Genomic DNA, 12,585 nt, shown 5'->3' with positions numbered 1-12,585 from the left:
TAGCTAGGAGAATGGAGGTTCAGGATCAGATGTGGAGAAGAACAGGAGAGATGGCTAGATGCCCATGAAAATGAATGAAAACCTGCAGCTGACTGGGTGAGGAGGTGCAGGGCATCTCCAGGATGCAGAGACCTGGGACAAGGGAGACACCCAAGAGTCAACGGAGTGACCTTTATTCACAACACTGGGAATACAGAATCTGAGGAGGCCACCTCCTGTAGACAGGCAGGAACCCCAGTGGAGCAATAGAGACACCAACCCACCCATAAATCTTTGAAGCCAAAATTTATCCTGTCTAGAAGAAATGCAGGCACAGGGGATGGAACAGAGACTGAAGGGATGGCCAACCACTTGAGACCCATCCCACGGGAAAGTGCCAGTCCCTGGCACTATTAATTATAGTTTATTATGTTAGCAGACAGGAGCCTAGCATGGCTGACTTCTGAAAGGATCCATCCAGTAGCTGACTCAGACAGATACAGACACTGATAGCCAAACAGTAGATGGAGCATGATAATTCTTATGGAAGAATATGAGGAAGGACTGTGGTCCCCAAAGGGGATAGGAACTCCACAGGAAAACCAACAGAGTTGACTAACCTGGACCCTTGGGGCTCTCAGAGACTAAACTACCAATTGAACAACATACACAGGCTGGACCTAGGCCTCCCCGAAAGTAGCAAATATGTTTTGGTCTTCCTGTGGGTCTGGAACAACTGGAGTAGGAGCTATCCCAAAAGTTGTTGCCTGTCTGTGGGATATGTTCTTCTAACTGGGCTGTCTTATCTGGGCTTAGTGTGAGAAAAAGTACCTAGCCTCACAGAGATTCGAATTGCCAGGGTGGGTGGTGATAACCAGGGGTCTGCCTCCTGCTCAGAGGAAAAGGGGATTGTGGGAGGGAGTCAGGGAGCAAGAAAAACTGAAAAAAAAATTAAATGGAAAAAAAAACTTAGCAGGTAGACAGCACCACCTGCAAAATTAAGCAAAGGCCTAATCCCTCAATGTCAGGAGTTCTGGAAAAGTTTATAAATGTAGTACCCTTGTGTTTTGGCTTCTGTAGTTCTGCTTAAGGCTAACTTTTCTTGTTAGCTGAAGAAAGGCAACACAGAACATAGTTTCTAACTTTAAAAGCTCACCCACGAGAAAGGATTGGCGTTTTCTTGGGATCCTGAACATGCACTATAATTGCTGGCTAACTAATAAAGATTTTCTATTGGCTTTAAAAACCCAAATATATTAAAGCAAATAAATAGATTTAAGGAGCGAAATTATATGGTTATCTTAATAGATGCAGAAGAAGCCTTTGACAAAGGTCCACTTCCTTCCATGATAAACATTTCAAACAGACTACAAATACACGAAACATGACTACATCACAAAAGCTGTATATGACAAATGAAATAGAAATTCTGAAAATACTTCCTCTAGCATCAGGTCTAACAGAGGATTGCCAATACTCACTAATGTTATTCAATACAGAACTCAAAGTCTTATCTAGAACAACTAAGACAAGAGAAGGAAATTAAAAATAGACAAACAGAAAAGGAACTGTCAATTATTTCCTATTTGTTGTTGACATAGTCCTATATGTGAAAGTCCTGAAAGATGCCATTAGAAAACTCTTAGTTCTGATAAATGTGTACAGCATTGTAGCAGTGTACAAATGCAAAAGCAAACAACAAAAGTGGACAATTAAGAAGGACCTCCTCGGGGCTGGGGATTTAGCTCAGTGGTAGAGCGCTTACCTAGGAAGCGCAAGGCCCTGGGTTCGATCCCCAGCTCCGAAAAAAAGAACCAAAAAAAAAAAAAAAAAAAAGAAGGACCTCCTCCCCAAAACTCTCTCCTTCTCAATAGCTCCAGAACAAATGCAAAATATCTGGTAATTAACCTTATCGAGAAGATATTTGAGCATTTCCAGTCCTGGATGGGGAATGTTTCTTTCCATCCAGAAAAAGGTATCTTTTAAAAGCTAGCGAGTACATTATTCTCTCCTGCCAGGCTGGATCTGGGTGAAGTGAGTTTTCCCAGAATTCACCAGTATATTGGCCTCTGATTCTGACAGCTTCATGGGTAAGGATTCTTTGTTTTGGATCCACTTTTACATAACCTGGCATCTACCTAAGTTATGCTACACTAGGCTGTGTATAACATAACATATGTATAACATACCCTGCCTGGTCTGGTCAACTCAGAAAGATTTGTGGAACCTGGATGAGAAGCCTGGTGAATGTTAGTTGTCAGAGTCCTGTCAGTTAGTTGCTTCTTAGAGAGTGATCTTTCCCTCTGGTGTCCTCCACCAACCTGAGGGTTGAGCTGTCCATTTCTTCCTCATCATGGAGTCTCAGGCAGTATCGCATTTGTGGTTTGTCATCGGAATATCAATAGGTCCCATTGGTTGTAGGCTGTTTGTCAGGCAACCAGGTCAGCAGCCTGGCAGCGGAAGAGAGTAGTTTACTATGAAGCCAAATAGCCTTGAGGAGGGCCAAGACTTTTTTTAACATGTTTTATCCCAGCAGTGAGAAGTCTTCATTCCCGATAGACCACACCATGGACATGCCCAGTAGGTAAACCATAAGGATGGATGGTCTATGTATTTTGTGGTAGACTTTTCCTTTTCCACATCTAAGAGCCTGGGTCAGATCTATCAGTTCTGCTCTCTGGGGAGAGGTACCTGGCTTAGGCCCAAATCGTTTCAGTTAAAGTAACAACCCCATCTCTCAGATACCTGGTTTTATCTTTCATCTCCCAACAGTCAGAGATGAGCATCTGTGTCATCAGGCAGGAGGGTGGCTCAACTGATGGAGGGGGGTGTCTCAAACCTGACTAGAGGGTGGGCCAGGAGTAGGAATGATACTGGGTCACACAGTCATTAGCCAGGATTCTGGTCCTCCTTAGTGGAAGCCTCCACTCTGTCAAGGAGTGCTGTGATTAAAAGATCCTGAGGTGGAGTTAACTTGTGTGCTTTCTTTCATTAGACTAGCAGTAGCCACAACAGCTCTTAGACAGATGGGCCAGCCTGTGGTTAGCAGGTCCAACTGTTTACATCATAGGGCATTTCCATGTCCCCAACGTTTAGGTCAAACCTCTTTTGTTTAGTTGAGTCTCAGTGGAGATTAGGAGCTAGTGTCTCACGTTGTGCTGAACTGTAGTAGCCTTTCTCCTGATCTACAGTAGCCTTGGTACTGGTCGATTGCATCCTCAGTACTAGTCTGTACGAGCCTTTGTGCTGACCGATAATAGGCTTGCTAGAGGCAGAAATATCCATCTGTACCTAAGAACATTTGAACCCATCTTTAGTCTTGGGAGTTGGGATCTGAAGGATTGTAGCAATCCTACTCTGAGACAGACAGGGTCCTTCTGCCTCCCCTCAGCAGGTAGCCTACATACGTAACCTCTGATATTCTAGGCCGGCTTTCTTAGCTGATATTCTGTAGCCCACAGTGTGTAGCTCCTGCAGGAGTCCCTCAGTGGCCCTTTAATAATCTATCTTCCCGGAAACCTCAAAGGAAGGGAAGGGGGTTTGCATGTAGCATCTTGAAACCCTGGGGCAAACTACTCCTGATATGTTGACTGCTGTAATTTCCCAGTGTGTTTGTCCATTTGAAAGCCGAGATGGGTTGACTCACTTCTGCCAATGGGAGTACAAAGAATGCACCTTTTAGATCAAAGACAGTATGTACCTATTTCTCTGGATGAATCAGACCCATAAGATTTGGAGGTTCCAGGTCCTCACAGGCAGCAGAAGTTTGTCCCATGGTGACACCCAGGGCACCAGTATGTCTGTCTGTTCATTCAGGCAATACGGAGGATGGCAATATTTCCTTCTGTTTCCAGGGCTACGGGGTCTTGTTTAATGTGGACGAAAGTAGTTGAACGGGTTAGTTAAACAATTATAGGAGCTTGGGGTTGGGCCAGTCCTAGTGGTTGGCTTCTCCTTACAGAGGATAAGAAACCAAAATTCTGCTGGGTATGTATGTTTAACCATGATTTATCATCAGAAGAGATGGTGGCCTTCAGTTTATGCACAAGATGTCTCAAGTGTTCTCTGTTTTTAAGCACCCTTTAAGCAGCTGGGACCTACTTTTCTTTGAAAATTTAAAAACTTTCATAAATTTTCTAATATCTGTGGCTGAATGGGTGAACTCTTAGTAGGGGTTTACTGCTGTGGACAGACATCATGACCAAGGCAGCTCTTATAAGAACAACATTTAATTGGGGTTGGCTTACAGATTCAGAAGTTCAAGTCATCATATTCAAGGCAGGAGTATGGTAGCATCCAGGCAGGCAGGGTTCAGGAAGAGCTGAGAATTCTAAGTCTTCATCTGAAGGCTCCTACTCTAAGACTCCCTTTCAGGCAGCTAGGATTAGGGTAATATATCTCACAGCCACAGTGACACATCTACTCCAACAAGGCCACACCTCCTAATAGTACCACTCCCTGGCCCAAGCATATACGAACTATCACAAGAGAAAAAGGAAATCTTTTCAGCAGCTGCCTTTAAATCTTTTAAAAAAACGGTTCTAGTGAATAACATTTAAAATCTTCTTGATCAGTGCTGGATAACGTTCTGTCCAGGCTGCAGTATCTGGCTGTGGTCTGATGTGCCCCACTCCTTTCCACCATCCCAGGGACATTACTTTATAAAACAGTTTTAAGAGAATGGTGGGTTTTTCAGATCATTGGTTTAAAAGGTATTATGAATCAAGAAAGAGAAAGGAGTAGAACTTTCTTAATTCCTTCAAACATTCCTCCTGCCTGGAGCTGCTTAGATATGCATGGAGGAATCAAGGAAATGGATATATCTGTTAATTCACATACTCTCTTGTTTACATACAGAACATGAATGTCTAAGAGCCTCCCCATGACATCCACATTCTCCTATGCCTAGCTCTAGACAGACACCTCCTGCACAGGCTTTACCTGGTGAGTCCCATGGGAACCAAGCCAGCCCACACTAGGTCTACACTGTCAAGCTACACTAAGTGTATCTTCTGAATTTCCTTAGTGAGATTACCACAAAGAACCCACCTGTACCATCTCCAAATGTCACACACGACTAGTCCTGCTCACACAGTTGCTGCACTGGTCCAGCCTGAAGCTGGCCAGACTCTCACACCAGACACACAGAAAAAGAAAGAAGTCCACAGGCTGAGATCATATCACAGAAGCACACACAATATGAACAGCCAAAACAGCAGACCCAACCCGGAATGCAGTAATATTACAGAATTGTCCTCCGATGACAATTAGGACCCAGATCAACCCAAGGACACAGGTTGGAAATAATCATAAACATTATCAAAGACGGCAAGGAGTTTAAAGATCACATAAGGAAAGCTCAATGGATTGAAAGTAGGCAACAAGTGTGTGAGTGATGTCTAAAAAAATATACAGGTAAATGAAATGGCAATGAAAAACTAAGATTTGAAACCTGAGTACAGTGAAGGGAGAGAAATAGTGAAGAGAACTTAAGCAGAAATGAAGATGTGACCCTGAAAGCGCCTCTCCTCATCTGAAGATCAAACTGAACTCAATAACTGAGTAGGAAACGCAGGGAAAATCATTACTCGTTGAATGGGTCATGGGCAGGGCACAATATCAGACGTGAATATAGAACAGAGAAAGTGAAGCACACTTGCAAAGCACAGGAAAGGAAAATAAAGACAGTCAAGGGACATAATGGAAATCTGGGGCACCAGGAAAGCCCAGAGGCTTGAGTGGAGGGTATAACAGAAGCAAAAGGATCTCAGGCTTTGATCAGATCATTAACAGGATCATAGAAAGAGATACTTAAAGTGAGAAAAGACACACCCACCCAGATAACTGAAAAACTTTATATAGCAAAGGGAGAGAACAAGAAACAAACACCCTGTTGCTCATTACTTGTAAAAGACTCTGTCACAGAATAACAAGAGAGTACTGAAACCTGAGGGAGAAAAAATGTCACAAGTGACACATGAAAGAAAACCCCTCAGAATGACAACCAACTTGTTAATGGAAACCTTAAAATCCAGAAGAACCTGAGAGATATCCTTTAATATCTAAAAGATGACTACTGCCAGTCTGGACGAAAGTAGCTAGGAAACTGTGCTCCGCTCTGTTCATAGCAGCCTTATTTCTAATAGCCAGAAGCTGGAAAGAACCCAGTTGTACCTCAACAGAGGAATGGATACAGAAAATATGGTACATCTATCTACACAAGTACTACTCAGCTATTAAAAACAATGACTTCATGAATTCATAGGCAAATGGATGGAACTAGAAAATATCACCCTGAGTGAGGTAACCCAGACACAAAACAAACAAACAAACAAAAAAACCCACACATGGTATGCACTCACTGATAAGTGGATATTACCAAAAAGCTTGGATTACCCAAGATCCAATCCACAGACCACATGAAGCTCAAGAAGAAGGACAACCAAAGTGGGAATGCTTCAGTCCTTCTTAAAGGGGGCATAAAGATATTCGTAGGAGGAGATACGGAGACAAAGTGTGGAGCAGACACTGAAGGAAAGACCATCCAGAGACTTCCCCACCTGGGGATCCATCCCATATACAGTCACCAAACATAGACAATATTGCTGATGCCAAGAAGTGCATGCTGACAGGAGCCTGATATAGCTGTCTCCTGAGAGGCTCTGCCAGAGCATGACAAATACAGAGGAGAATGCTCACAGCAAACCATTGAACTCAGTACAGGGTCCCCATTGGAGGAGTTAGAGAAAGGATTGAAGGAGCTGAAGGGAGTTGCAGCCCCATAAGAACAACCACCCAAACCAGAGCTCCCAGGGATTAAACCGCTACTCAGAGAGTACACATGGACAGAACCATGGCTCCAACTGCATATGTAGCAGAGGATGGCCTTGTTGGGCACCAAATGGAGGAGAAGACCTTGTTCCTGCCAAGGCTTGACCTCCCAGTGTAGGCGAATGTCAGGGTGTGGTGGCGAGAGGGGGTGGGTGGTTGGGTGGGGGGAAAGGGATAGCATTTTAAATGTAAATAAAAATTACCCAATTAAAAAAAGAACAAAAATTCCCCTCCCCCCAAAAAACCAAATCAAGAAATAAAAAGGAAAGGAAGAACGACTTGTTCCAATGCACACAGGCTAAAACACAAGGTGAGCAGTGGGTCTCACAGTGGACACTGGGAACAACTGTGGACAGGAGAGAGGAGGAAGCACAGCAAAGACACTGTAAAAACACGGACATACGAAGCCATCGATATTACAGCACAAAACAGACAAGTAATACACAAAGCGATACCCAACAGATGACAACAGTTAACAATATCTGTTAACAATAAACAGTTAACAATAACAATAATAATATCTGTCAATAATATTAATGACATCAGCACCCTAATCCAAAGACACACTTTAACTGAATGAACTGATAAACAGAATTCAGTTCTCGGATATATAGAACTTCGTCTTACCTTCACTAGCATATAGTGAAGGAGTGGAAAGACTATTTGAGGCAGGTGAGACCAGGAACTAAGCAGGTATTACTATCCTGGTACCTAAGAAAGTAGACTTTAAACTAAGATACAAACAAACAACAAGGCCAAGAGATGAGGAAGGACAATTCGTATAGCATATATGTTCCAAACTGTGCAACCCAACTTCATAAAAATTAGATTGGACTTTAAAAGGCACAGATTAACTCGAATGCACCAACAACTGATGATGTCATTACCACACTTTCTCCAGTAGACTGGTCCTCTGCACAAGAAACATAAAAATAACAGAAATAATGGACACTACACATCTAGTGAGCCTAAGAGATATCTATGTCCATTCCCCTGAAATGCCAAAGATTGCAAACATATAACAGCCTAGGAGATCTTCCTAAAACAGACCACATCCTGGAATATGAAACAAACCTTAACCCAGTTAGGAACATTGAAAGGACTCCATGCATCCCATGTGCCTACCCTGGAATGGATCCTAAAATGAACAGGACAGGAATTCCAAGCACTTATGCACATGTAAACTCATAGAAATTAAACAACACTCAAACATACATCAAGAGAAGAAGGTAGAGCTTCTTTGAATTAAATAAAAGCAAAGAGAACTCAAGCAATCTCGGATAGATTAAACATGGTCGCATGAGTGCTATGGTTAGGTCTAAACTCCTGCATTAGCAAAAGTGAGAATGAGAACGAATAACTGTGCGTGGGGCAGCTCAAGGATTTGAAAGGACAAGAACAACAACACAAAAAGACATCAAGTAGATGGTGAGGACTAAACTAGGGAGGTAGAGACGAAGCAATGCCAAGAACCAACCAATCTAAGCGCTGTTATTTTTGTTTTCTATTTTTTATTGTTCTATTATTTTAATTTGATTTTTTGCAAACAAATTAAGATAAATTAAGATCAACAATTCTTTTTGTCCAACTCACCAAATGAAAGGAAAATATAATCCCAATGAACAGACTCACATGTGAACAGGGAAGCCCTTAGACCCACTCCAAGAAATTCAGAACATTGTAAGGATATATATATATATATATATATATATATATATATATGTATATATATATATATATATGTGTGTGTGTGTGTGTGTGTGTGTGTGTGTGATATATATATATATATATATATATATATGTATATATCTCCTCAAGTTAGAAAGTCTAAAAGAATTGGATGAATTATTAGATTCATGGGAACCAGGAAAGTTAAACTAAGAGGAGATGAACATGTTAAACAAATAAGAAGATTGAAACGATTTACAAAATCCTCCTGAGGAATAATGCCCTGGCCCAGATGCATTCAGAGGACAATTCTAACAGAGATTCAAAGATCTACAACCAATTTATGAACTATTTCAAAGCTAAAAACTAAAGCAGACCTTAGAAATGGCTTCCAGGTAGCCAGTTTTACTCTACTACAAAACCCTTTAAAGACAACAACAACAACAACAACAACAAGTGTACGGTAAGCCAATACGCCTCAGCAGTAGAGATGCAAATTTCTTCCATAGACTACTTGGAAACAGAGCAAAAGCATATATTTAAGAGATCATATGCTCTGTGGGCCCAGCAAGCCAGCTAGGCGCCCTTGGCAGGCTTGGCACAGGATACCCTTACTGTGCACATGCATAGTAGACCTACCCAGATGGGCACTACTGCAAAAACAGCAAAAATGAGGAGTGAGATGGGAGAAATGGAGGAGCCGAGCTGTGTGAGCAGGGCATGCGCTGTGGAGAGAGGTGGAACTACAGATGTGACTGCGGTCACTGGAAACAGAGAGGGCTGAGGTTGATGGTGAATTATGTATTGCCTAGTGGAGTTGACAGGATGGTGTGCAGCATCCTGGACCTTAAGCAGATGCAGGCTCAGCCCTCAAACAAAGCTACCTGGGCTAGAGAAAGATCACCCTAGATCTTGGCAATGATGGAGGCCCGAGATGAGCAATGGTGCATTTTCTGGATGGATGGATGGATGGATGGTACTGATGTCCATTTTGGGTCAATGGCCCTGATGTGCCTGAGGTCTGGGTTGATGTCTGAGAACTAAGTTGTTACCTGATGACATATAAATATCCCTGTCCTGTGCCATTGTCTGGCTCATGTCTTGGGCCCGTGCTGCCCCCTAGGAACATACTGATGTTAGTGGCCTGCTCAGCCACCTCAGACCTTAGTGAGGATCTAGTCCTGGTACGGCTATGAGCCATGTCTAGGTCCATGGCCTTGATGCTTCCCCATGTGTCCTGGTGGGGATGGCCTGCACTACTGCCAAAGACCACATGGAAGTCTGCTGTCTGTGCTGAATCCTGAAGACAGCCTTGCTCCTGACCGTGGGCAACGGTGAGAGGGTGGTGCACAGCCATGTGTGTGGTCTGTGATGTCTCCCAGCTCCATGGTCATGTCTGGCCTGTGTTGTCATAAAGGGCCATGTGTGGGTCTGTGGTCTTATTCGGGTCTGGTGTGTTGATCTCGTGTTCTATGATACCACTGAAGGCCATGAAGATGTTCAGGACATGTACTGCAGTGGGAAGCTGTGCTGATAATCTTGGGACACGCAGGCACTGAAGGTCACACAGCCGAAGCAGTTCTGGGTGGTTTTCTCTGCCACCCAAGGTCATGGTAATCTCTGGTCTGTGTTGATACAGAGGGCCATGTCTCAGGGTGTCCTGAGTTGCAGTTGAAGGCCAAGTGGATGTCCACGGATTATGCTGCAGCTGGAGCCACACTGATGTCTATGATCTCAGCTGCACCTAAGGGCCTTACCTGGGTTCATGGTCTTTCTGTAACTGCGAGTCCTGTTCCTGGTCTGTGCTGATGCCAGAAACCATGTGGAAGCCCACACGCTCCCTTGCTCCATAATGAGCAAATAAGCTAATTTCACAGAGCTATCAATGACTGCACACACACACAGTTCAGAAAGAGGGACATGGAAGATTTCTATGACAACCCCTATCTTTCCCATGACAGCGATCCCCTCCAAATAGCAAGAGCCTCCATAGGAAACCATCAGAGTGAACTCTTAAAAACTGTGATAGGATGCTGGGGTGTCACCTTCCCCAGTAGATGACGTCCAGCAGGGTGGCAGGAGGCAGAGGCCTCACCTCCATCTGGGGCAGGAATCTGAGAGTCTGTACACATCCCTATGGATGCAGAAACAACAGAAATTGGAAGGTTTTTGTTTTTAGTTAGTTATTTTTGGTTTTTGTTCGTTTGTTCATTTGTTTGTTTTACTGGAGGGTATCTTCCAAGGGTGGAGGAAAAAGAGGGAAGGACTGGGAAGCAAATGCAAGATGAACCTGTGGTGTGAAATTCACAAATACTGAGTTTTATAAATTATTATGTGGAGGAAACAATCATACATCACATTCAAGCTGTCTTCAGACAGGAGATGCCAGGAGAGTTCATCCACATCAACCATTAAGTGGAATAATTAATGTACTTAAACGGAAAAGAAAATTTACATGATCATCTCAATAGATACAAAAAAGAGCCTGTGACAAAATTCAATTTATCTCCAGTGGAAGGACACAGGAAGATGAAAAGAATTCTCATGGGCCCCGACAGGCAAAAATAACAGTATGAAAAGGACCACTGCACCAAGGGCAATGACAATTGACAGACAGGACCTCAGAAGGCTAAGCTGTAGAGATAAGGAAAGGACCTGCCGGCTGACTCCCACCCTTACAGATCTCTCCTCCCATTGCCCCTCTTCTTGGCCTGAGACAAAGGGAAGCTGACCCTTCGTCACCACCTCACCCTGCCACATCAAGTCACAGCAGAAGTAAAGGCATCCCTGCCCACTGAGGCCCACCCAGTCAGTCCAGGTAGGAAGAGGAGATCCAAGTCAGAGAGTCCCCACTCTAATGGTTAGGGACCACATGGAGACCAAGCTGCAATTTTCCACTCATGTCTGGGGGGAGTAGGTCTCCTCTACTCAACACAGCCCCAGCCACCCGAGAAAAGAGAATCACAACCAAGAAATTGACACCATTAGATTAGTCTGGCATATCAAGTCTCTGGGTTTAGATACAACCTCTCCCACTGAGGCCAGAGAAGGCAGCCCAGCTAGAAGAACATATTCCACAGACAAGCAACAGCTTTTGGGATAGCTCCTATTCCAGTCGTTCATGATCCACATGGACAGCAAGCTGCACATCTGCTACATGTGTGCATGGAGGCCTACTTCTAGCCCATGTATGTTCATCGGTTGGTGGTCGAGTCTCTGAGAGAGCTAAGGGTCCCGGTTAGTTAACTCTGTTGGGCTTCCTATGGAGTTCCTATCCCCTTAGGACCTGCAATCCTACCTCCTACTATTCTATAAGAGTCCCCAGGCTCCACCCACTGCTTGACTGTGAGTATCTGAGTCAGCTTCTGGGTGGAGTCACTTGAGGACTGTCATGATAGGGCCCTGTCTCATCCATTATAGTGTTGGGGGTTTGTGCTTGCTCCTCTCTGCAACCATAATGGAGTATCCTTAATAGTGTCAGGAACTGGTGCTTGCCCACAGGATGAATCGCAAGTTGGTCCACTTACTGCTTGGCCATGCCCTCAGTCTGTCCTCCATCCCCAGTCAGTGTATTTCTTGTACACAGGATGTTCTGTGTTGAAAGTTTTGTGGTTGTGTTGGTGCTCCCATCGCTCCACCAGAGTTAATGCCTGGCCACAGGAGGGAGCCTTTCCAGGTTCCATATCCGCAGTGCTTTGAGTCAAAGCTAAGGTCACCCTTATTGATTCTAGGGTGCATCCCTTATCCCAGGTCTCTGTCTCTTCCTGGAGTTGTACCTTAACTCCCAGTCAGATCCACTTTTCCGTTCATATTCATGGGCTTCAGGCCATCCCCCAGCCCCTCCCTACACCCTAACCAGAACCACCCCCTCCACTTCCCTCCCACCATCTGCCTTCCATAATTACTCCATTCACGCTTCCCAGTGAAACTCAAGCATCCTTGCTTGGAGGGCATTTTCTTAATTAGTGATCGATGTGGAAGGACCTACCTCATTCTGGAGGCTACCACCACTTGGGAGGTTATCTTGTGTTCTATAATAATGCAGACTGAGCAAACTATGAGCTAATAAGCCAGGAAGCAGTGTTCCTCAGTGCCCTCTGCATTGGT

The 12,585-nt window shown here is 44.0% G+C and overlaps 1 long non-coding RNA gene across 1 annotated transcript in view; it reads right to left on the bottom strand.

The window, feature by feature from the left end:
- The window catches only part of LOC134484129 (uncharacterized), a 38,125-nt gene extending 25,836 nt beyond the window's left edge, over window positions 1–12,289 (bottom strand). The window contains exon 1 of the long non-coding RNA XR_010061510.1: window positions 2,301–12,289. This is a non-coding gene — a long non-coding RNA (uncharacterized LOC134484129). The remainder of the gene's footprint in view (window positions 1–2,300) is intronic.
- Between the last annotated feature and the right edge of the window lie 296 nt (window positions 12,290–12,585).

This window comes from Rattus norvegicus, chromosome X (assembly GCF_036323735.1).
Source record: "Rattus norvegicus strain BN/NHsdMcwi chromosome X, GRCr8, whole genome shotgun sequence".
NCBI lineage: Eukaryota > Metazoa > Chordata > Mammalia > Rodentia > Muridae > Rattus > Rattus norvegicus.
The sequence above is the reverse complement of the archived record's forward strand: the minus strand, read 5'-3'. Positions and strand labels throughout refer to the sequence as shown.